Raw genomic sequence first — 26,669 nt, forward strand, 5'->3', positions numbered from 1 at the left:
GTATATGTACATGTATGCCTTTGGGAGTGATGTATCCTATGAACAGAAAGTCCTGAGAAGAGGTACAGTTGCTATTTTATATCGTCAGGGGAAAAGTGAAATGTGACCAAAAATATCCCTCATCTTGGTTCAATGTTGCTTTTAATTTATATTATCTAATGTTTACTCTTTGCATGCTAACATGTTTGTAAATTATGGAGCATAATGACCTGTGAGTCCACCATCTAAGCACTGAGCATTACCAATTTTGTTTCATCTTCTAGTGCCTTGTCCTATCTCACCCACCTCCCTATCTTGTGAAGGGACCACTTAAACTTTTTGTTAATTCTCTTGTCTTTTATTAGGGAAAAAAAGTGTTTATCCCCTATGAGTATATCCATGAGTACTAAATATATTGTTTAGTTTTCCTTTTGTTTTGCCCTATAAAAACAGTATCATCGTTCCACATTTTTGTATGTATGTGTAGTTCATTCATTTTAACAGCTGATTTATGGTCTGTTGGATAAATGTGCAAAACCAATCAATTCATTGCCCCGTTGATGGATATTGGGTTTTTTCCCAGCCTTTTGTTCTTTGAACAGTGCTGCTAAACACTCTTGTGTGTGCCTCTTCATGCCCATGTACGTAAGTTTCTCCAGGACATTCCCGGGAGTGGAATTGCTAGATCAATGTTCAACTTCACATGATAATACCAATTTGTTTTCCAAAGGGGTGCTACCAATTTACATTGCCACCCAGAAGTGAGTAAGCGTTCCGGTTGAGCCACTGGTTATTATGAGACATCTTAATTCTTAGTTCCTTATCAACAGAGACTATGCCTCCAGGATCCTACCCCAGACTACTTTTCCAGCATCCACTCCCACCATGCCTTGAGTTATCCATCCCATTCCAGCATTGCCCAGCTGTTTGCAATTGCCACAAGTTAGATCAAGTGACCCTGAAGTGACCCTGCTCTGTGCTTCTGTAACATTCTGGGCATACAGTGCATGGTAGGTATCTGTCTTTCCCAATGAACTGTGAGCTCTTTGAGGGAAGAAACATGTCATTTCTTTTCTTTCTTTTTTTAATTATTTTTTCAATGTTTTTATTGATTTCAGAGAGGAAGGGAGAGGGGTAGAGAGATAGAAACATCAATGATGAGAATCATTGATTGGCTGCCTCCTGCACGCCCTCTACTGGGGATCAAGCCCACCACCCTGGCATATGCCCTTGACCAAATCGAACCCGGGATCCTTCAGTCCTGCAGGCCGATGCTCTATTCACGGAGAAACCAGCTAGGGCTGTCATTTCTTTTTTTATACTCACCCCCAGTAGTACAGACCCTGGTACAGAATAGGGACTCAGTCCAATGCTGATGAATGAATGAATGAACGAACTTGTAGTCAACCATAGGACCAGGCCTATTTGGTTACTAAAAGGGGGCATATACCCTAGACTGGCCGTTTGTTCCATACTTCCCTGAAGACGTACGTGATAATCAAGAACTTCCTCTGTATTCTGTTCTGTCTGTATCTACTCCCCCTTTACATCCTGGAGATTTCCTTTGCTCTGGGCTGTGGGACTAAACTCCAGTGAGTTCCTATTTAGAAAGCAGATGGAGGCTAACCCACAGGATAACTGGAGAGTGCAGAGCATTTGATGGCATATGCTCGGAGACATCTGCTCTGTGTTTGCCGCTCACTACCCTTCCTGAGGACTCACTAGTGGCCCACAGGAAAAGAACTTTGTCACCTTTCCTTTGAAAGCTCACCCACCCAAGTCTGAAATTATATATTGGCCAATCCAGAAATCAAAATGCTAATCCTGTCATTTACAGGTAAACTCTTAATATTTTGTAATACTCTCCCAGTTTTTTATCTGTGCCTACATGTATTTTTTTCCCTTATCCATGTTACTGTGTATATATATATATATATATCCTTCCATACTGACAACATCATTTTACAAAGGCTTCTAAATATTTTTTCATACTTTTGTAGCTAAGTATGGTATTTTTTAATTTAAGGAGTGAAGATGATAAGGAAATAGTTCTCTCAGTATTTTTTAAAATTTTTTTATTTTTGTTAATCTTCACCCAAGGATATTTTTTTCATTTATTTTTTATTTTATTAAAAATACTAGGGGCCCAGTGCACAAATTCGTGCACCTTGAAAGGAACTGTGGGCCATGAGGCTGAGGTGGGCACGGGGGCGGGTCTCGGCCCATCCTCCACGCCCTTGCCTGGCCCCTCCCACCGTGGCCCCTGGTTCTCTGTCTGCCAGCAGCCCTGCTCCTGCCACCGCGGCTCCCACATGCTGATGGTGCCGGACCGCTCGCACATGCTGCCGGCGCGGAATGATTGGGGCTGGTGCCAGCAGCAGGTACGAGCAGCGGCTGCTGCTCTGATTGCTCCTCAGGAGCAGGGGGAGGTGGAGAAGCCCTCAGGGGTGATCGGGGACAGCAGCCGCCACTCACACCCACTGATGGCCCTGAGTGATCAGGACTGGCTATGGGTGCAAGCGGTGGCTCCGGCACTGGCAGCAGGTGTGAGCACCGGATGGGACCTTGGTGCACGGGAGCAAATAATTTTTAGTAATCACCAGAGGCTCGCCCCAATGACAGCGACCGGCACCCCGGGCGCCTTGGTCTGGTGCCTCTGCTCACCTGCTCCCCCATTCTGCCGTGGCCGACACGCACCATGTTCGGCGCTCTGCCGCCTGCTGACGATGCCCACCATGTTCCGCATGCTCCCCCTAGTGGTCAGCACACGTCATAGCGACTGGTTGTTTGGTTGTTCATTGTTCCACTGTTTGGTCTATTTGCATATTAGGGTTTTATATATATAGATATTTTTATTGATTTTAGAGAGGAAGGGAGAGGAAGAGAGAGATAAAAATATAAATGATGAGAGAGAATCATTGATTGGCTGTTTTCCCACACGCCCCACACTGGGGATGGAGCCCGTGCCCCAACTGAGAATCGAACTGTGACCTCGTTTATAGGTGGACGACAATCAACCACCAAGCCATAGCTGGGCATCATTGATTTTTTTAGAGAGTGAAAGGAGGGGGAGTGACAGGGAGAAAGAAATAGCAATTGGTTGCCTCCCGCATGCGCCCTGGACAAGGGCCTGGGATGGAGCCTGAAACCAAGGTACATGCCCTTGACCAGAATCAAACCAGCGACCCTTCAGTGTGAGGGCCGATGCTCTAATCACTGAGCCAAACCGGCTAGGGCTCTCTCAGTATTTTTAACCAGTCTTATTAAAGAAATTTCACATGATTTTATACTAAGGAAATAAAATTTTGAGGTTATAGCTACTTAAGTACATAATAAAGGTGATATTTAATGGCCTCATTCTGTCTCTCTAATCAAAATTATCTACCTCCAAATGCCCATTTAAAATTTCTTCATTGCATAATATAATCAAGATAATTTTCTCCCTCATTAGACTAAGTAAGACACTATAATAACAGTCTCCTTTGAGTTTCTTAGTTTTATATAAGTATACAAGATTGTCAAAATTTGTTAACTTCAGGAGGAAGTCACTTGAGAAAAGACTACATGGCTCTTAAGGAACTTAATTAATTGGTAACTTGAATACGCGAACTACATAAGACATTTATAAAATTTGATATGTGAAAAAAAAGGTATGAGCTCTACCAAACCTTTTTATTGCCGTGTAATTTTACTTCTGAGGTTCTTCAGTTTATTACATTATTCTGATTACACCTGAGAGAAAGAGGGTGTCTTTCTTCTTTTGGTCTGAGTTACAAATGAATTGGGTTTCTAAAAGGCACTCCCCCACCCCAACCTTTGACCAAGAGTTAAGCAGATCCCAAATTCTCTATTAACTGTTCATGGTTATGCTGTGTTCTCTGATTCCATATTTTAATAAATCCTCTAATTTAGGCACTACACAAGCAAAATTTTTTTTTTCTAAGAAGTACCAGGATTTAAAAAATGCCAGTAGTAGCCGGTTTATTGTATGACTTTAAAACTGAATATGTGCAGTCATTCTGATAACAAGAGTTCAGGACTGAGTAAACTTATACCTTTAATGAAGAGTCCTTTTGGTCTGTGTGACCTCTTACTGAGGATCCAGGAGGGAGCCCGTCAGGGAACTCCCAGAGGGAACATCTTCTTTGATGTTATTTGGTTGCTCTGTGGCTTGGTCCTTGAGAACCAACTTGTTTGAGGATGTGAACCTTATAAAATGTGTGAATGTCTCTAAGAGACTTCTCACCTTTAGGCACTGTCTTCCCAGTGGTTGGCATACAGTGATGAGATGATAAATATTTGCCAAGTGAATGACTGGAATAAGAATGAACTATTTTAAAACTTTTGTTTGAAAAATGAGTTCACAACTTGAGCCAAGCCATGCCATCTGTTGGAAGGCTATTTATAGTTCCTAAGTGGTGTCATTTTAGCATGGTACAGGAGGGTGACTGTCACTGCACTTGATGTTATCCGTCATTATGTGTCCATAATGCTCAGAAGGACAGATGCTTTAAAGTAGGTGTGATGTGTTGCCTGGATCTTGATTTAGCAGCAGACGCTCTTTTTTAGAATGAGTGGCCTGCCTTCTCTAGCCTAGGATCAAAGATAGTCTGCCTTAGATATGTAGCACACCGGCATTCATATCCAAGGTGAATCCGGTGCTGACATCACGACTTAGGCTCTCATCTAGGCAGTTGAATGCTAGGCCTTTACATTTTTATACCAGGGTCATTTGGAAAAATAAATGAGATGTATAGCATCTTAATTTTGATGAGTTTTAAGTTACATTAGAAGAAGAAAAATGGCTAATATTTCATCCATTAAAAATCTTCATTGTTAAAATTGCTCCAATTAGGAAGATATATCTGCAGTGTGCATTTTACTGTAGATGAATTATCTCTGGGAGAATCAGGCCAACTCAACTGTTACCAGAGCCTGGGGTTTGGAGCTGGATTGCCTAGAAGCCAGTCCTGGTTCTCCCCATTCATCGTCTCTGGACCTTTGGGGAATTGACTATGTGCTTCAATTTCCTCGCCTGTCAAATGTGACTGAAACTAGAATTTACCTTATAAGGTTGTTTGAGAATTAAAGGAATTAGATGATTTGTTAGTGCTCTCGAGTTTTTGTTAAATAAAATTTAAAAATAAAACACTCTAATCTTTATGATAATACTTCCAAGCTTCTCATTCCTACTGCACCTGAGAACCACCTGGGGAGATTTCTATAAATAACAGTATCTGGGCTCTGTTCCAGGGTTCTGATATGTAGCTAAAGTTAAAAACTACAGCAATATGTTAGTTTAAAGAAACACAGTAGATTTTGATGAGTAATGCTATGCGTTATAACAGTATTCTGAATTTCCAATAATTTTGGCACCATGTGACAGGGGAGACTCTATTTTCTTCATTTCCAATAGCATTGAAAAGCCTTCTCAGAGAAAACAAAAGAGATCGGTTTAATAATGAACTTCCATAAGAATGACTGAATTTTCACTTTGTTGTATTTCCAAGGAGAAATAACAGAAAATTCTAACCTTCAAAGGGAGCCCTGAGACCACCTCTTTTTTGTTCAAATCATTTTTTTTCTTTCTGAGAGTGAAAATTTTATATATCTAAAGTGCATGAGGAAGGAAAGCTCTGTTCAAAGTTAAGATGATAAAGCATAGAAACTTTAAAACACCCAAAATGCAAATTGTGAGGCGATTGGCCCCTTTATTCAGCAGAGCTCTATAAATGTTAGGTGTATCAAACAACTTAATCCAATGCATTTATATAGCCAGTGTGTCTCCACCTCCCCCCATCATTTTTATTTTATCTTCACCCCAGGATTTGTTTACTAACTGGGGATTGAACCCACCCTGCATGGGACGATGCTCCAAACAACTGAGCCACCCAGCCAGGCCCCCCATTATTTTTTTTTAAGTGAAAAAGAACCCAGTCTTGTAGTGGAAATCTCATAATTTTTGCAATGTGTTTCTTCATCAATAATGAGGTAATGTTGGTAGTTTTTGTTTTTGTTAAAGTTTTTGGTAGATGATTCACATTTGCACGGTGTCTGGGTTGACTCAAAAATTCATCATGAATGGGTAACCACTCTAGGCCTTGTTTTCTACATCTTTAAAATGGATTAAAATGGCTTTAATTTTGAGAAAAAATTTTTTTTCTTATATTTTTGTTTATTCCCATGCATTATTATTTCAAGCTTAATTTGCCCTTTTGTGCTCTATAATCTGTGATTCTTCCAAGATCCGAGCACAGACCCCCTCCATGCGCTCAATAAATATCTGTAGGCTGACAGACTCCTGGACATCTTGAAGATAGTAATTGCAATAAGTTAATTAATGAAGGTAAAAGGGAATTTGAGGGCTCACCGTAGTAGACATTCCATGTCCCTTTCCTCCCAAACTTTCAGATTGTGCTACTTATTTTCATGCATTTCCTGAAGAGGCCCTACAACATCCTCTGGCATTTTGAACTTACCACCTCACCCACAAGTTTTCCCAGTAACTATTTTAACCTAAGTTCCTTGTGTTTCAGTTCAGACTTGTTTGCTTTTGTTTAATTAGTGAAGATGGAGAATAGACAGGCAGAAAGAGGATGGTGAGACCAGAGGCTTTGTCATTGGGGGTTGTTATGGGGACAAAAGCCTTAAATTTCCTATGAGCCCTGTCAGCAGTGTCCTTGGCGCTGCACCAGCCTGTGAGCACCACGAGAGCCGAGTGTGCCTTTGCTTTGCACACCAGTCAGTCACCGGTGGCTGGCATACAGTCTGGCACATAGTAGGTGTTCAGTAACCTATTATTTGTTAAGTGAAAACAAGCCCACGAACTCCTATGGAAGTTTTGAGCAATGGAGGATTTATCATATGGATCTTATGCCACATAGAATTGTGCCTTAAATCAAGAAAACCCTGTCAGCAAAATCAGAGGCCAAAAAGCAGATACATGAGATTATTTATTTTTATAAGATTTATGCTATATTTCCTTAAGATAGCCACTAATTCCAATGTTTTGAAAAACGTGATTTAAGTGTATACAAACACTGCTTTACACAGAAGTGTCAGTGCACTTACCTCTTTTGAAGTGAATTATCTGAGAATCATGCTTCCTAAAGTTATATTTATTCTACCTAATTCATGTCATATCTTTAAATGGAAAAAATAGCTTAATTACTAATATAAAAGAAATTGCTAAACATCAGGGAAATTACACAATACTTTCTGGTCCAAACACAACATTAACTCACAGAAAACAGTATATCTTACTGCCAGAAAATTTAATAAGCTTTCTTATATGTCTTGGTTAAAAAAAAAAAAGCATCTGAAAAGTTAGTATACATGTTTTGGAATGCTTTTTTATTAAATCTTCCTTCTTATTCCCCCAAAGAAAATGAACAGCTTATCTGAACACTTTGTGTGTGATCGAACTAGCAAGTGTCTTTTGAGATCCCCTAACTGTATGGGAGTTTAAATTTTAATTTGAAAAGCCAGGAAAATGTATACCAAAAAGGAGACATTTCTCTCATGTGTAAACACACATAAGTAGAAAAAAGGAGAAAAGGGTGGAAGATACTCTGAACTATTAATAATGGTTACCTCTCATGCTGAAACTAGGAGTGATTTTTATTTGTGTATTTCTGAAGTTTTTCCCATGAACATGTATAACTGGCATAATTTTATTAAAAGATATTTTAAAAAGAGAAACTGTGTCACAGTGTGCAGTGAGTGCCAAATGAGGTGCGGATAGAAAGGGCTCTCTGCGTGGGGAAATGAACTCACATGGGCTTGGGCAGCCAGTATACACGAAGAATGGGCCCTGGGCCAGGTCCTGAAGAGTAGGTAGTACAATAACCATGATGGTTTCTTCAACTTATTTGTTCCTTTTGCAGCAGACTGTCTCCTCAGTCTGCATTTTCCTTTCTCTGTTGGAAGAGGCCCTGTTTTGTTCAGTTAGGATGGTTCCTTTCCAGTTGTCAGAGACTGGTTCAAGGTTGGACCTGTGGCCCAGTGTTGGCCAGGGAGATGGGGAAAGGACCGTTTTTTTAGACACTAGAAGAAAAGATCCTTTATGGCCTGTGTGCTTTGTCTGGTCTCATATGGCACCTGTAGCTGCTGAAGAAGAGGAAGCTCCTGGAACCACAAGGGGAACCACACTCAGGATAGTAGAATGTAGAGGCAGGAGGAGCCAGGGTCATCAGCACCATTATTCAGCTGCTGTGCTTCAGGTGAACTAGTTTCTTCTTCTCTATTTATAGGTACTAGTATATACCTTGATTCATTTCCTGTTGTTTACAGCCAGTTTGAATTGGGCTGAAAGATCCTCACTGATACAACAATTCTACAATTTGCAACCCTGTTCGTATCCAATATTGATTTTAACCTCAACTCTGTGAAGTAGATCAGACGGTATTAGTCAGGGTTCTCCAGATAAACATAACCAATAGGGTGTGTGTGTGTGTGTGTGTGTGTGTGTGTGTGTGTGTGTGTGTAGAGAGAGAGAGAGAGAGAGAGAGAGAGAGAGAGAGAGATCAATTGATTTAAGGAATTGGCTCACATGATTGTGGAGGCTTGGTGAGTCCAAAATGACACAATTCCTTCTTGCTCAGAGGAGATTGGTCTTTGTTTTTTTTTTTTTTTATGCCTTCAACTGATTGGATGAGGCCCACCCACACTATGGAGGGTAGTCTGATTTATGCAGAGTTCACTAATTTAAATGTTAATCTCATCCAAGGAATACCTTACAAAAACATCCAGAATAATGTTTGACCAAGTATTTGGGTACCATGGCCTAGCCAAGCTGAAACAGACAGTTAACCATAATTATTCCCACATACAGATGATGTCACTAAAGTTAAGTGGCTATAACTTGCCTAAGATTTCAAATCCAAGTTAACTAATCTTAAATCTTTCTACCTTCTCTGGGCTCTTTCAAGTGGAAAAGGATCTTCATGCAAATGAAGGGATGTGGTGCTTATAACCAGTCCGTCAGTTCTGAATTAAGTGCCTGCTCTTGCCAAGCAACGTTCTAGGAGCCAGGGAGCCAAAGTGGAGGCGGAGAAGGAAAAGAAACCAGGAGAGAGTGAGAATGTGCTTGGATCTGGCTCATGAAGTCTCGTATCGGCTTTAGTGGATGGTACTCATTGATGGTTAGTGATTACTTGGTCAGAAAGTTAATCACTCACCATCAGGCTAAAGAGTTAATTCTTATACAAGTGGGAAAAGCTGTGACCTTGATGATAACGTCCCAAAGTCCAGAATCATATAGAACAAAGAAAGGAGGAGGATCTTTAATAGTCCTTTCATCTTGGTGACAGTTTCTCAACTGTTACATATAAATTGTATATAATCTATCACAGAACTTAAAAGGAATCCAGAAACCATCAAGAACTTCTCTTTAGTGTGGAAAATTTAGTATTATCACACTTCAAAATAAATTTATCATTATTTTATGAATTACATAGTGTAAATCAAACTTGTCGGTGACATCAGGGCCCCATATGGTCGATTAATTAAAGCGGGGATGCTGAATTTGGACAGTTTGATATGCTCTTCAAATACTGATCTCCCTTAGGATTAAGACAGGAAAGTCCTGACATTTTGATTACTCTGTGTATAGGGACCTTTAGCATGAGAACAATAAACACCTTTTTGAAGCTTCTTAATGAGATGTGTAGTGTGTGCCATTAACACCCGGGAGCTCGCCTAAAACCGTTCTCCCTCACTAATAACTAATAAAATGACTGCACTCTAAATGGAAAGCCACAGCGTTTTCTTTTTCTATATGCTCTTCACCCACGTCAGCAGCCTTTGCTTTGCCCGGTGTTAAGCCCCCGTTTACAGTGTGTGGAAACAGCACACTGGTTCTGGAAGCACCCCTAGCACCGTGAGCCTGGGATATGCAATGACCTTCCACACAGCAGCAGGCAGCCCGGGGTTACCAGGTCAGCCAAAAAGTAAGTTGAGTGTTCTGCACATGAGCACACATGTGGACTAAATGCTTCCTATTGAGACAAGTGCACCAGGAGGACCGAAAGCTGGCCGAGTGGCCTGAGAAGACGACTTCTTAAAGGAACCGGAGCGGCTGCGATGCACAGGAGATGAGGGGTGAAGCTGCAGGGCCTCAGGGAAAGCCTGTCTTTTAACAAGTGTTTGGATGCCTAAGCCTGGCTCGGTGCCTTCTCTGCTTCTAAATTTAAATGCTTACATTTTAGTCAGTTCACATTTCACTTCTCTTCGAGCCCCATAAATTATGTAGGAACCTTTAAGAGCCCTTGCAGATGGGGACTAGCAGGTGCCACCCTGGTTTGCGGTGGAATCTGCCAGGCTTTAAAAGGGGTCTGGTTGTACTCACCTGTCACCTGTTCTGGCTGAGCCAGAGTGTGTTCTTCCTGGTTTCTTGTGTCCTGAAGTTTGAAAACACTTACACCCTCCATCCCATCCTCATGAGAAATGGAGTAGAAAAGAGTACTTGATTGCTTTCTCTATTCCTCTTTTTCTTTCCTTTCTAGGTTTGATAGTGTCAAAATACAACTGATGACTCGGGCAGTTGAACAGCTGCAGTGGTTCTCAACCTGTGGGTCGTGAACAATGAAAATACATCCTGCATATCAGATATTTGCATTGCCATTAATAACAGTAGCAAAATTACAGTTATGAAGTAGCAACAAAAATAATTTTATGGTTGGGGGTCACCACAACATGAGGAACTGTATTAAAGGGTCGAGGCATTAGGAAGGTTGAGAACCACTGATGAGGATGGTGGTAATTATTACGCTATTTGTGAACGTATGGAAATAGAGCAAAACAATAATTTTTACCACATTAGCACTTTCTGCTTCTGTTTGTGAAAATTCCTTTAGAAATTTATTGTGTTTTTTCTCAGCTTGTCCTGTCTTTACTATGAGTGAAAATGTTCCTTAAAGGCATAGATTTGTGAATGTACTTCTCAATTTAATCTGAGCAAAATACAATTCTTTTTAAAAATGTAAAAGATCTTCTGAACTGAGCTTTCAATTAATTTTCACTCAGGAGGAAGTATATTCTCAGGGAATCAGTATGAGGGGGCCAGTCCCAAGACTGATCTCTGACTCTCGGGGTGACCATGTAAAGTAGAGCAATAATACCTGCCCTCCCTCCTCCGGGAGTTCCCATGAGAATACCTGAACGCACGCGTGTGCAGCAGCATGCCCCTCGGGAGGGCAGCTGTGAGTATGAGTATTTGTCATCTCTTTTCGTCCCAGAAAAGGTTTAAGGGAGTTTTCAAGAATCCATAAGGACAACAGAACAAAGATTAAATGGATGACCTACAAGAAAGGAGGAAAACAGAAGTCATAAAAGGGAGCTAGAAATGAGTGAAGAAAATGCACCCCATACTGCCTGGAATGCTGAACCCTTCATTCACAGCACGGTGAAGTGAAAAACATGTTGTTTCTCAGCAGAGTAATTGTTCTTAGTGTTGAGATAGCATTTTCTCCCAAGAGTGCTCGCAGAGAAACTCTAATTATGTTAACTGCCTGACATTATGACCTGGGAAGGTAGCTTAATGGCTCCACACTTTTATTTCCTTTCCGTGAAGTGGAGAGAATGAACTAACAGATCTGTTGAGACCTTGCAACTCTCAAGTCCAATGAGTGTGTTCTTTTCCCTCCTCATCACGTTTTCGTCTAGAAAGTGAAACTTTCTTTTTTTCTCTCTTCCCTTATTTCTTCCTATGCATGTACACTCTCCTTCCACCCTCCTTTCCAACCTTCCTTTTTGCTGTTGCCCAACCTGATACTGTCAAACTTGTCTTTCTCAGACAGTTTGCTTATCTATTTTTTCTACTAAAAAAAAAAAAAAAAAAAAAGCTGAGCCCAAGAGCTAGAGCCAAAGAGTGTTGTGTTCCCCGGAGGAAGGGAGGACAGGAGGAAGGAGAGGGGGTGGGCCGTGTGTCATGGGGTGGGGAGCGCAGTCTGGAATTGAGGTCTGTCAGGAAACAGAAGGCAGTTTTTACACTTCCTTCACTTCCAGGATGGTTGAGGATTCTGCTTGGAAGCTGGGCTTTTTGTTTAAAATGTAGGCCACAAGGAAAACTGCCTTTGGGAGTGCAGCTGAATGGCTAATTGTTCTTAATTGTATTCTTCTATGCTCAGCCGACCACTAACTACAGTATCAGCTTTAAAAACAGTGTTTAGGGAAATTGTTTGTGCCTCCGCTTGTTTCTTACACTCCAGTGTTTTCATCGTTGGAGGCAACATGCCTCCAAGTGTCACCATGAAGGCCCACGTGGGCATCTGCTTTCGCTGGCATGTGGCAGCCCCTGTGAATTGTGCGCGGTCGACATATGGAGAGTGGAGGCTGCAGAACCCCTGATCATTGCAATAGTTGTCCCCCACCTTCAGTGACCTGAGAAGAGGCAGTTTTCCCCTAGATGTGGGCTGGGATGGTTTTTCCCAGATGTTCTCCAGAGACTGTCAGAAGCTTAATGGATTCTGAATGGGAGTGATACTTTGAAATCATTTAGTGTTGCTGGTCTATGAAAGTTAAGTTCATTGTGGCAAGTAAGGTATTTGAGGCAGAGTTAATGCCTGATAAATACACAAGGAATCACTCAGCTTTCTTGCCTTCGAACACCTCTTCACCTACTGATTGCAGTTTTGTTGTTTGCTTCATCTGCTGAGATTAACTATAATCTCTTGTCCTTCTGGTTGGATTAAAAAAAAAAAAAGGAATGGCTGTTAGCTCTTGTCACCATGCCCAAACATGAAGTAATTATTCTTTTTTTTTTTTTTTTTTTAATATGGAACGCTTCACAAATTTGCATGTCATCCTTGCGCAGGGGTTATGCTAATCTTCTCTGTATCATTCCAATTTTAGTATATGTGTTGCCGAAGTGAGCACAGTAATTATTCTTTTTAAACTGGAGACCCAGATGATAGGGTGTTTGTGCTTAAAATAAATTAGTCAAGCCCATTGGATTTGACTGTCAGCTGGACTAGTAACTTATCTTGAGAATGTCTGTGCTGATCTATAGCTAACACAACAAGCTATATACTTAAGGGGTGAAACTCGCGGTTTTCTTTAAAATTATAACTGGGATTTTACTTCAGAATTTTACCTAGATTTCATCAACTCTGGCCCTTGACAGTCAAGTGTGTGAACATCCTTTGCAAAATCCTCCATGTGGCCCAGTTTTTTCATCGAGAAGGACTTACAGCCCTTCCTCCCAGCATACCAGTTCAACAAAAAAGCAAAAGAGTTGACTCCTCTGAGCGGAAAGCTCTTTTGTGGTATATTAGTCATTTTTTCCCTAATATCTTACATTTTGCTGAAAATAATTGAGTGCTATTCCCTGGAATATTGATGCCAGTGAGCCTGGATTCCATTGACTGAATGACCCCACCTGGTTGTGATTTCTGAGCCTTTCTGTCTGCTTTTCGTAGGGATGTTATGTAATATTTTCTTATTATGTTATCTCTCCTGGTTCGCACTTCTTGACTCTTACTGCTTCCATTACAGTGTATTAGAATTTTGGGTAAAATAAGAGTAAATGTATGTTAATAATGACCTTAGGGCAGCGGTTCTCAACCTGTGGGTCGCGACCCCTTTGGCGGTCGAACAACCCTTTCACAGGGGTCACCTAAGACCATCCTGCATATCAGATATTTACATTACGATTCATAACAGTAGCAACATTATGAAGTAGCCACGAAAATAATTTTATGGTTGGGTCACAACATGAGGAACTGTATTTAAAGGGCCAGAAGGTTGAGAACCACTGCCTTAGGGGAACTTCTTCGAATAAGGAACATGACATCTGTATATTTATAACCACTCCATCAATTCTGCAGGCCTTTTCCCTCTTTCAGCTCTCTATATTTGCACTCCAGTAAGAAAAAACTGAAGGGAGCCTTGTTGAAAAGATTCTCCATTGGCCCTTCGCCATGGTATAATGACCAGATAATTCTAGCAGTCCTCAAGACTGTCCTTTACACTGTAAGAAAAACACCTATTGTAGCTCTTTATTTAAATAGAAAGGACGAGCTTGAGAATAACTATACATACTATAACTTATAGGTAGACTTTCTAAGCAATTAAATGAATGACATAGATGTCTAAATAAAGTATGTAATTGTGAGTTACATTTTTATTACCTTTTATCCCAAGCCATCTCAAATTATTTGGAAGATGTGGTGATAGTTTGATGGGTAAGATGGCATTCTTCTTTCTTGCTCATTGCTTCACAATTCTAGACAGGTGTTATTTTAGTCCTAATGGGACCGTGGTGATTTTGCCGGTTGGCTCAACTGGGCTGGATCTTCAGAAGAGGTTTGCTCACAGAGTGTCATAGCTACTCACTAGCTGCCTCAGCAAACATCTTAATGAGGCATTATTAGCATCATTGAAACTTGCCATTGAGCATTATCAGTCCATGTTGTTCTTGCTCTTTTCTTTTCCTCTGAGCCTGTCTTCTTTCCTGTCCTCTGAACCTCCCCACATTGCCTTCCATCTGTTTCTTCATCTCCCAGCATGCACTCTTTCCATTGTCCATCCATTTGTTATTGTTCTTAGCACAATGCCTGACATATAAAAGAACTCATTAGATAGATAGATTGTTTTTATGAATACATCTAAAAATTATTTTAGACAGCTTCCAATAAAAGCATTACAATAAGAAAGGGGGGGGGAGCCCTTCAAAATAACTGGGGGAATTATAGGTACCAGAAAATCTAGGCTAACTCTAGTCACTACAATGAGTCTCAAATTTAATTCTGTGGTTTCTCAAAGTTTTCAGAAAGGGGAGCGCAATGAGTTATGCATCACTCATTGTCTGGTGGAAGGAAGCATGCCAAGGCATCAGGAGGAACAGTTTTTTTCTAAGCACTTATTTCTGTCTGTACGGTTGCTCATTCAACAAAATAATTGACAGTCTCAGTAATTTTACAGTAAGCTGCCAAAGTTTTTCTCAGTTTTAAAAAAAAGTATTGAGCATCCAGTATGTGCAAGGCACTGTACCAGAACTGATCATACAAGATGAGTAAGAAATACATGGGCTCTGCCGTCTTTTATTATATCCTGTGAAGTGAGTTAATAGTAATAATAATTGACATTTCATTGACCTGCTGGTATGTGGCTGGCTCCTAAGTGTATACACGTATTAACATATTCATTCTTAGAACATCCTATTGTATTGTTATTTACCTATTTTACGGTTAAAGAAACTGGGCAAAGGGAGGTTAAATAATTTGTCCCAGATTCAGTAGCCTGTGCGTGGCAATAGGTGGCAATAGGCTGACTGGCTCCCGAGCCCACATTTTTAACCATTATTCTGTCTGATTTCTTAGAGGTATAAGGGAAGGAAGAAAAACAGATCTGTGGAGGCTGGAAGAAGACAGAGATGATTGGCTTGGAATATGTTGAATCTGAGTTGCCTGAAAGTATCAGAAATGTGGATGTCCATGGGCTATGGAGTATCCAGATCTGCAGCTGGGCAGAGAGATCTGGGCCAACATTTAAGTGCTTTTAGGTGCCAACAGCACATGGTTGGTATGTGAAGCCATAAGGAGAATGTCTATGAAATGTAGGAGATGAATACGTTTTAAAAATCTACTCCTAGAAACAAAGGTTCGAGAACATAAATTATAGTTCAGTAAAGATATAACTACCGGGACTTAACGTAATGTAATATAAAGATATGTAACCCGCTGGCAATTGGATGGGCATATACATGTTAGGTACTAGGGTTAAGCTCAGCTCAGAAGCAGGAATGAGTGGTAAGCACTTTTCTCATTTTGTAATAGCCGGCCATGTTTGAGACACATAGACCTCAGGTCTTGCAACTCTTTCCAAGAAGGTGCTCTTATTCCCATTTTACAGCTGAGGAAACTGAGGCCAGAAAATTAAGTCGCGTGCCAAGGTTGCACAGTTGTAAGTGGCAGAGCTCAGGTTTAAAGCCAGAGCTTTGTGACTGCCCCTGATGCGTGGAGTTGGGCCACAGGAACAGGCAGGGGTGTGAAGCTTTGCTAGGAAGACAGTTGAGCCAAAACCGGTTTGGCTCAGTGGATAGAGCGTCGGCCTGTGGACTGAAAGGTCCCAGGTTCGATTCCGGTCAAGGGCATGTACCTGGGTTGCGGGCACATCCCCAGTGGGAGATGTGCAGGAGGCAGCTGATCGATGTTTCTCTCTCATCGATGTTTCTAACTCTCTATCTCTCTCCCTTCCTCTCTGTAAAAAAATCAATAAAATATATTTAAAAAAAAAAAAAAGGAAGACAGTTGAACTCGTCTCACAGCACTGTCGAGGGCCTCAAGTTGCTTCTGATAGTGCATGGACGAAATAACCCAATCCAAAAAGATTTTGAGGACCAGTGTTCCATCACTCATCATGTAAGAGAACCCTAGAACAGCTGTAGCAATGGAAAATTTGCTTTGGAGCAGGTGCATGCTGGGTGAGTGAGCCACCCAGTCCCCCCAGCTCCTTCTCCTGCCCTCCAGCTGCGGTCCTACCCAGGCACTGAGCGGTCTCCCAGGTAGGCTGCATCATCCTCGCTGACTGTGCAGTGACGTGGCCGGGCCACCGATCCACATCTCAGTTACTCAGGCACAAACGATGACTTCCTGGCAGAGCCCTCAGGAAGGCCCCCCACCCCCACCCCAGGAAACAAAACAAACAGAGCCCTTCCTATTCCCCTATTTTGACATCCTCTTTCTGCCCCCGCCCCCCAACCCCAAGAAGGACAGCAGAAATTTGGATTCAGCTCTTTTATGTTTAACTCTTTATTGCCATTAATATTCATGGATGATTCTTCTTGAGGGACAAATGCCTCTCTCCTCCTTTCCCCTTTGTCATTTCTGTGTCCAGCTAAGTTCCTAAAAGCCGGCTTCTCCCCACTGCTTTTCCTGCTCCACATCTCAGCGGACTCAGCTATGGACCCAATGGCTTCAAAGTGTCCTGTCCTCATTATTACTCCAGGGGTGTCTGAACGTTGTCACTATGTAGTATGCACACCCTTAGTTTTGTGAGCTTTGCTGTTACTGTCTGTCAATATAATCATGATCGTTTCTTTTTTCCGTTGAAAATGGTGCTTTCTGGGATGCTTTTCCTTTTCTCTGACCAACTTAAAAATCTTTCCTTTCAATCTTGAACCCTTTTTTCAGCTTTCTCTATTGCGCTGCTTTGGGGAGCTGTCTCGGGTCTCACTCGCTGGGCAACAGGTGGAGTCTATTGGGCAGTGCTTTGGGAACAGCCCCTCTTAGGAAGCTTTCAGGGATCCCACAGGGAGCTCTGGAGCTGGGAGGGGGCGGAATCTTGGGTGAGGTGGCTCCCTTCAGCCAACCACAAGGACTGGGGAGGAAATCAGCTGTGAGCCATCCACAGCCAACACTCCTGGCAAGTGGGGGAGTGAGCACTTCAGTTCCGGAGCAGGAACCTGAGCAGACACACAGCATCCTCTGCAACAGCCTTTCCTTCTGGTCACCGCAGCGTGGTCTCTTCAAGGCTCTGACGTCTCTTCTGCAGAAGAGTCATCTTGGCAATAAAAGCCTTTTCAACTAAAAATACCTCCTATCTTCTTTTGCCCTAAACTGCATTATGAACTAGAGGTTTTTGTAATGAACAATGAAAACAAGCCAGCATATAATGGGGAATGTCTCATTTTCATTTTCTCCTTGATACTATTATTGTCGCCATCCTCATGTTGGCCTTAATTACTTCTATTTGGATTCATGGAATGGCTTCTTTAAAAAAAAATTTGTTTTACAGTTTTATTGACATATAATAGACATACAATAAACTGCACATATTTAAAATATATAATTTGATGAGTTCTTGCATGCCTATGACATTAGTAAGATCGTGAACCACCCCTAAATTCTGTCACGCTCCTTTGTAATTCTTCCTTTGGTGTCCCTCCTAGCTCCACCTGCTCCAGGCAACCACTGATCTGCTTTCTGTCGCTAGATTAGTTTGAATTTTCTAGAGTTTTATATAAATGAAATCATGCAGTCTTTTTTTTTTTTTTTTGAGGGGGCTCTGACTTTTTTCTCTTGGCATAATCATTTTGGGATTCATCCATGCTGTTGTGTATGTCAGTAGTCACTTTCTTCTTATTGTGGAGTAGTATTCCATTGTTCTTCCACTGACCTAGTTGATGGACATTTAATTGTTTCCACTTTTGACTACAAATAAATATGCCATGAACATTTGTGTACACGTTGTTATGTGGACAACCGCTTTCACTTGTTTGGGTGCTTAGGAATGGAATGGCTGGGTCACCTGGTAGGGCTGTGTTTGACTTTATAAGAAACCACCAAACTATTTTCCAAAATCATGGCACCACTGTGCAGTCTTACCAAGCAGTTTACAAGAGTTGCATTTGCTCTGCATCATCACTGACACTTGGTGTTGTGGGTCTTTTCGGTTTTAGCCAGCCAAGTGTGTAGTGGTATTTAATAGTGGTTTTAATTGGCATTTCCTTAACCCAGGGTCACTAACGTTTTTCTCTTGTTTTCTTTTAAAAGTTGTATGTTTTTAGCTCTCACATTGAAGCCTCGGGCCTGTTGTGATTTAATTTGGTTTATGGTGTTAAGGGCTTAAGTTTTTTTATAAGTAGATACTTGTTGTTCCAGCAGTATTTGTTGAAAAGATTTTTCTTTACCCATTGAAGATTTTTTTCAAAAAGCGAATTGCTAAGAGTTTTATAATGAATGGCTTTGAATTTTGTCAAAGGTTTTTTTTTCTGCATCTATAAAGATGATAATGGTTTTTCTACTTGATTCTGTAGATGTTGCCTTAGCAATATAAGGAGTCATTTCAACTGAAAGTACTACTTGGTTCATTTTGCCCTAAATTGCATAGTGAGATGAAGGTCTTCCTAATGTAAAACCAAGAACTACTAGCACAATGAGACCTGGATACCACTTTCTCCTTTAGTTACCGTTATCACCACCCATCCGGTTGCCTCCTGCACACACCCTGACTGGAGATCAAACCCACAACCTAGGTATGTGCCCTGACCAGGAATCAAACCTGCAGTCTTGTGGTGCACGGGACGATGCTCCAATCAACTGAGTCACCCAGCCAGGGCACCATCTTAATTTTGGCCGTAATCACCTCTAATTCAGATGAGTGGATTAGCTTCTTTTTCTTTTTTTGATTGACTTTATTAGAGTGACATTGGTTACTAAAATCATGTAGGTTTAAGGTGTACAATTCTATAACACATTGTCCATATATTGCATTGTGTGTTCACTACCCCACGTCTCTTTCCACCACCATTTATCCCTCTTTACCCTCTCTGCCTCCCCCACCCCCATTTCCCTCTGGTAATGACCATACTGTTGTCTGTCTATGAGGTTTTCTTTGTGGTTTTTAAAAAAATATATATTTTTTATTGATTTCAGAGAGGAAGGGAGAGGGAGAGAGAGATAGAAACAACAATGATGAGAAAGAATCATTGATCGCCTGCCTCCTGCATGCCCCACACTGGGGATCAAGCCCACAACCCGGGCATGTGTCCTGACCAGGAATCGAGCCATGACCTCCTGGTTCATAGGTCAACGCTCAATCACTGAGCCACGCTGGCTGGGCTTTTTTGTTTTTTTTTGTTTTCTTTTGTTTTGTTTTTATGGTTTATTCCCTTCACCTTTTTCACTCAGTCCCCTCCCTCTTCCCCTCTGAGTAGACTAGTTTCTTAACTGTTCTTTTCTCCCTGGGTCTTCCTCTTTCTTTCACCAACTGGGAAAAATTTTCCTAAAGGACATCTCTAGTCATGGTGTTAGTTGTTCTCATGACAAAAACTATCACTGGCTCCTCATTACCCTCAGAATAAGGTTTATCTAACCAGCAGGTAGGTTAGTGTCTCCCACAGATCATCTCTCTCTAGGGGTAGCTCATTCCTACCCTTGATCCAATCTAAATGCCTTTGCTTTTCATATCTGTGATCTTATACCTTAGGACACTCATTACATTGTGTTTTATTTTTTTCTTATCTGTTTCTGTTTCATATTTCTCACATGGTTGTAGCCACTGAATATATAAGCTGTTGTATTTATTTTTGTATACCCATAGGACCTCCCTGATATAGTGCCTTGTGTATGGCAGGCATTTTGCATGTGTTTATTGAATGAATAAATGAACATAATTTATGCAATTTCCACAAATACATATTTAATACCAACTAAGAGAATATATCTTTGATACAAATGGAGAATGTTTTTTCATTTCCACTTTTGTAAATAATAATTCTATGACAGTTGCTGGGTCAGTGTTTTTTGCCATTGGTTTTTAGGAAACCTAGAGTCTTGGGTCAGATATTTTCATTTGAAAGGATATACCATATTTTAGAAATATGATAGATCACATACACGGAATTTTATGACTTTGAAACAGTTTACAGTGTGTAAAGTACTCATAGTTACTGACAGTTTATTTTTCTGACCATTACCAGAGTAATCCAATTATTCTTTGGGGGGAAAAAGAAGAAAGGAATCCAAACTAACACACACCAAACAAAATCCCCTTCACTCTGATACTGATTGCACCTAATAGCTCTTGTTTTGAATTTCATAATTCTAGAAGAGTTAAACTTGAAAATGTATCTTTAAACAATGGAGCCTCTGTTTCCCACCAAAAGGCAGTGATTGTGTTGAGCATTTTAACTGGTTATCAGACCTCAGGCTGCCGGTTTGAAGAGTGAGCTTTGGCAATAGGAACTTGGCTCTCAACCCTGTTTTGCAGCTGGCTAGAATGTGAATAAACTTCCTATGAGAGAGAGACATATCTTCTCAAAGGAGGAAAGGAATAAAGCCCTCCACCTACCTTCCTCCCTTCTGTCTGTTTGCCCTGAGCCCCTACTTACCTTTTTTGAAAGCATCTTCAGGTATCAGTGAGAGATGTTTTTAGGTCCTCAAAAACTCAGAAAAGAACTAGACGGTATTTCTACTTTGTAATCCTCATCCTGAAATATTTATTCTTTTTTTTTAAGTGTTTTTTCCCCTCAAATATATTTTTTATTGATTTCAGAGAGGAAGGGAGAGGGAAAGAGAGATGGAAACATCAGTGATCAGAGAGAATCATTGATTGGTTGCCACCTGCACGCCCCCCAACTGGGGATCAAGCCCGGGCATGTGCCCCTGACTGGAATCAAACCCGGGACTCAGTCCGCAGGCCGACGCTTTATCCACTGAGCAAAATCAGCTAGGGCTAAAAGATTTATTCTTTGTGAAACCCTATATCAAGAATGTAGTTTTCTTTCTGACTTCTCCCTCTTCAAGGAATTGTGCAAATACTGCAGCCTTTGTGCCTTGTGGAACTCAACTATTTCTTCTTCTTCTTCTTTTTAATATTTTTATTGATTTCAGAAAGGAAGGGAGAGGGAGAGATAGAAACATCAATGATGAGAGAGAAACATTGATCAGCTGCCTCCTGCACACCCCCCACTGGGGATGTGCCTGCAACCAAGGTACATGCCCTTGACGGGAATCGAACCCAGGACCCTTCAGTCCCCAGGCCGATGCTCTGTCCACTTCTTCTTGACTTTCATTGGGTCCCATCTTTGTTTCCTTGCATGATAATGGTTTAATGTACAGCTCATGCTTCCTCTGGTGCCCCTGTCACCAGCTCACAGCAGGCGGTACTTGGAGGAGCCTCCCTGTTAGTCTCAAAAAAGGTTTCTCCTTTTGAAGCCTTCCATGTCCTTCCTTCAGCCCAAGGCTCACCATCTTTGCTAAAGCCTTTGAGTTTTCCAGTGAGGTGGTGATAAAAGCAGCACAAACCTTCACGTTCCCTAGAATTACTTGACATTCCTTGAATGTAGTAGAAACATTTGAAATGTGTTGGAAGCCTTACCCGGGATTTATCATTTCAAACAGTGAACCATTTCTGAATATTTTTTGGCTCTTTATATATATTTTTTTGTCGTAAAAATTTTCATCATGACTCACAGAATGGATTTCATGACCTACTAATGGGTTACACACGTAATGTGCAAAACAATGATATAGAGGCATATTCCACTGTTGTGTTGGTAGCATGAGTACATCTGCTCGATGACCAGATAAACTAGCTGATGTGTTAGACTGTTGGCTGGTACAGGCACTTTCTTAAAGTGATGGATATATATCTTAGAAGATCGTCATTCCTGATTTTTTTTCATGGGGGAGGGTTTATTTTAAAAACAAAACAAAACAAGGACCTGCTTACTGATTTGAAAGAGAGAGAGGGAGGGAGAGAGAGAGAAACATCAATCGGTTGCCTGCCGTAGGCACCCCAATGGGGGATCGAACTCGCATCCTTTCGGTGTATGGGATGATACTTCAACCAATTGAGCCACCTGGCCAGGGCTCATGGGGAGAGTTTTTAAGAGTGCCAGTTATGTTCTGACTTAGTGAGGCTCCAGTGAGGTTTCCATGGCGAGGTCAACTATCAGGTTGGGGCTGGTGACAATTTTTAGTACTTTCTTCTAATGCATCCTTGACCTCCAGCCCAGCGCTATGAGCCACATGTCTCGCCCATTGAGATTCTGCTCAAAACCCCTTCCCACCCCATTCCCTACCCAACAGCACTCCTGAATATTCTTTACACCAAATCATCTCCTCTAGAATGACCTACCTGCCTATCGTGCATCCCCATCTTCTGAGTCTGCAGTAGGTGCCTCACATCTGTGTTTTCTTACCCTTCCTGTTTGTTGCTGTCACCTACTTAAACCTACTGTATGACAATGATCTGCTGTGTTTTGTTGTTGTTGTTGTTTTTTAAGTAGGTGAGCCCCTAGAGATCAGGGAGGAGCCTGGAATAACCCCATTCTTATTTTTATCTCAGGTGTGTTGTCTAGTACCTGACACACAGTATTTAATTCATGTTTGTGAATGGACCAGGCCATACCATTTAGAGCTAGTTTAACCACTGCCCTCACCTTGTGTGCTGGCTTAATAATACGCCCCAATAACCACAGCAGTGAACCTGACCCGAAAAACAGTTCTGTTTATCAGAATCCATAGAGTCATCTTGCTCCAATTTGGGCAGATATTTTTAAGAGCATGTGTACATTTTGTTTACAAAACCAGATTAAACTTAAAAAGAAAGCTTCTCCACCATGCCTCTTCATTTTATTGGGATTTAATTTTTTTTTTTTTAGCCTGACTTTCAGAATGTTTATACTGATGGTATGAAGATGAACTTCCTTAACATTACAGACACTTTAGCTCCTAATTTTCTCATTTAAAGGCTTTTGGAGGGGTTCTTTGTTGGACTCAGTAACTGATAAGTTGTGTTAACTATTTATAGAAATTATGAAAACATTTTATGTTTTAGAAATAGAATATACCTTTATTTAGTAGATCCAGATTTTTATTTTTATTTTTTTGTAGGTTATGTGTGATTTAGCCAACGACATCACATGCAACTGGGAGTGGGGAGGGGGCAGCTGCTAACCCATGTGTCTCATGCAGAAAAGGATCTGGGTACTGGTCCTCTTGGTGCTTTGATTCTTTTGATCTCTAAAGTGAGTATAGTAACTACCTTCAGGGTTGTTTTAATACGTAAGATGCTATATGTCAAGTGTCTACAAATGTTAGTACTTTTTCTTCCTTCCTTTTTCCCTTCTTTCTAAACACCTTAGCTAGACTTTAATGCCCATTTTCAGCTCTAAGGGACTTAATGAATGCCTACTGAATTGAATAAGTTAAAATGTAACTTTAAGAGGAACTTAATTGAGAAGTAAAATCAGATCAATTGGTAGAAAGGATGTCAATTCTGCATGTTGGTTTTATTGTTGTTGAAGAGATACCTGAAACTGAGTATTGGTGTTAAAATAACGAGCTACTCATGGTCATTTGAGTTGGGGCAAGAGAAAAAACCCCCGAGAATAGAATACTAGCAAATTCATTTCTTTTGGTGACTGTTAGTTTACCTGGATCTGTTTATTTAAAATTCTTTGAAGATGTGCAGTGCTAATTATAAATCCCTGCCCCGAAAGAACTTTTTATTCTCCATCTAAAGAAGGCAGAGGACAAGCTAAGATAGTGGCTTCTTTAAAAACTCTCCCCAAAAGGGAACGTGTGCTTTGGGGTTTGTTATGACTGAGCCCTTGATGGTGTGGCATGACTGTGACAAGTTACTGATGTCTGTTAGCCCCATTTGCATGACATAGGAATGATTCATATTCTTAGGCAACCTAGGTTTGTAAGAAATGGGAACCACTAAAAATAGTATATTTTGCAAACATGCAATATGCTTTGAAGTGTTTGATAATAAATGTTTAACTATAGACAATAAAATTAACCAGAAATCACTCTTGAATACCAGAAAATTCAGTTGTTAAAATTCTTTGTAAGATGTAGGGGAATGGACAAATAAACTATGGTACATCCAGACAATGGAATATTTACTACTCAGCACTAAAAAGAAATGAGCTGTCGAGACATGGAGGAACCTTAAATGCATATTGCTAAGTGAAGAAGCCAATCTAAAAAGGCTATGTACTGTATGAATTCAACTATAACATTCTAGAAAAGGCAAAACTATGGAGTTAAAAAATCAGTGGGGACCAGGGGTTGAGCCAGGAGAAGGATGAATAGGCAGAGCACAGAGGATTTTTAGGGCAGTGAAAATACTGTGTATGATAGTATAATGGTGGATACATGCCACTCCACATTTGTCAAACCATAGAATGTAACACACTAAGCGTGAACCCTATTGTAAACTATGGACTTTGCATCATTATGTCAGTGTAGGTTCTTCGATTCTAACCACTGTACCACTCTGATGAGTGAAGTTGATAATGGGGGAGGCTGAGCAAGCATGAGGGTAAGGGGATATAGGAACTGTCTCTTCCTTCTGTTCAATTTTGCTGTGAACTTAAAACTGCTCTAAAAAGTAAAATTAAAAAAATTTTCCCGAAAGAACAAAAATGTAAGAGACCTCCCACCATCTACCCCAGGCTATGGGCAGTCTCCCTTAATTGATAGAATATAAATTTGCCTTTTGAGGATCCATTTACAAGGCATACTTTTTTTAAATAACAGCTATATTGAGATATAATTTCTGTACCATACACTTCACCATTTACAGTGTATAATTCATTGGTTTTTAGTATATTTGGAGTTATGTAACCATCACTACACATTTTCATCATCCCTAAAAGAAATCCTGTACCCATTTGTCATCATTTCTGATTCTTACTACCGCCGCCCATTGCCCCAAGTAACCATTAATCTACTTTGTCTTATAGATTTGCCTATATTGGACAATTCATGTGAATGGAACCATATAATGCAAGGGTGGGGAAAAGCAGGTTTTTCACTTTCTTTGGTACTTGTTTAAATTACCAGCCATTATTACCTAAAGGATAAATCATAAGTAAGGTTATAAAATAATAATACTATGAAGACGTCAAATAATAGAAATAAATAATATAATAATAAATAATAATAATACCAGAATAAACTCTGTGTTTGCATACTCACAACTGTAAATCTACTTTTGCCCAGAAAAGTCACTGAGGCCTGCTCCTTACCAGGACCAGTTAGGTAATGGTGGAAGCCCATGGCCTAACTATTGTTTCAGCAGGTGGCCAGCTGCCTGGAGTTCAAAGCCTCAATGATAATGGGATCTGGCAAAATATTGTGCCTTCAGCTGTTCATAGCAGCATTATTCAGAATAACCCCAAAGTAAAAGCAATGCCTATATCCACCAACTGATGAATGGACAAATAAAATGTGTATTCATACTATGAAATATTACTGGAAATAAAAAGGAATAAAGTATTGGTACCAGCAATCACATGGATGAACTTGGAAAACATGCTAAGCAAAAGCAGCCAGATGAAACAGGAGCGATAGGCCAGGGTCCCCACTGTTCCCCCAACTGTCTAGGTAGGGAGCGGGCCCTGGTGGCTTCTCTGGGCTTCTTCCTTGTTGGCAAACTCAAGCGTGTCAGTCTGCTGCTCAGGTTTAGACCTCAGGCAGGAAAGCACGTGCACAGGAGAAAATGCCCATGGAGAGCCCGTGACTGTGGCTGTGATAGAATGTCCGGAAGTACCGGACCCTCAGGTGAAGGAGGAGGCAGACCTAGGGCATACCACAGCCGGGCAGGGGCCCACACCTCTCCTGGCTTCTCTCTCTACTGTGTTCTAGGATTCTGAGAGTCTGTGGTAACTTGTGTAGAAACAAAGTAGATCTGTGCTCATTCCTGCCTCCACCCCACCCCCAGTCTCATGTTGAGAAAGAAAAGCCATATGGGAACTGAGAGCGAGCATATGGGTGTGAGGTAAAACAAACGGGCGGGGAGGGCCAGGGCTGCAGTACCGTCTGCTTGTCTTTGTTGCTTGTCTGCTGGCTTCTTCGTGTGTTCTTTTTCCTCACATCACTTTTCTTCTGGGAGGTTTACTGGGGGAGCTATGCAGGATTTAATCCTGAATGAGACATGTGATGTAACAAAATCTCCAGAAATGGTTTCTAAGTTGGAATTGCATCTCCATTCCACATGACTCAGCAGACACTGATTCTTGGAAAATAATAAACACAGGAACCAGTGTGAACCCCCAAGAGGACAAAGGGGATGGCACCAACAGACGCTGCCCCAACAGCAATGAGGGTGCAGCCTCGGGGAGGGAGGATGCCGAGCCGCAGTCTCTGAGTACCTGCTTGAAGTCTTCAGAGCAGTGGTTCTCAACCTTCCTAATGCCACGACCCTTCAATACAGTTCCTCATGTGGTG

At 41.1% G+C, this 26,669-nt stretch overlaps 1 protein-coding gene and 1 non-coding gene across 4 annotated transcripts in view; one reads left to right on the forward strand and one right to left on the reverse strand.

Annotated features, from left to right (window-relative positions):
• The window catches only part of SRGAP1 (SLIT-ROBO Rho GTPase activating protein 1), a 257,728-nt gene that overhangs the window by 62,586 nt on the left and 168,473 nt on the right, over nucleotides 1-26,669 (forward strand). The window lies entirely within an intron of this gene.
• On the reverse strand, nucleotides 12,749-12,855 carry LOC111827593. The gene has a single exon (XR_002831220.1). It is a non-coding gene; the product is annotated as a U6 spliceosomal RNA (small nuclear RNA).

Source organism: Myotis lucifugus, unplaced genomic scaffold (assembly GCF_000147115.1).
Source record: "Myotis lucifugus unplaced genomic scaffold, Myoluc2.0 scaffold_189, whole genome shotgun sequence".
NCBI classification, from domain to species: Eukaryota; Metazoa; Chordata; class Mammalia; order Chiroptera; family Vespertilionidae; genus Myotis; species Myotis lucifugus.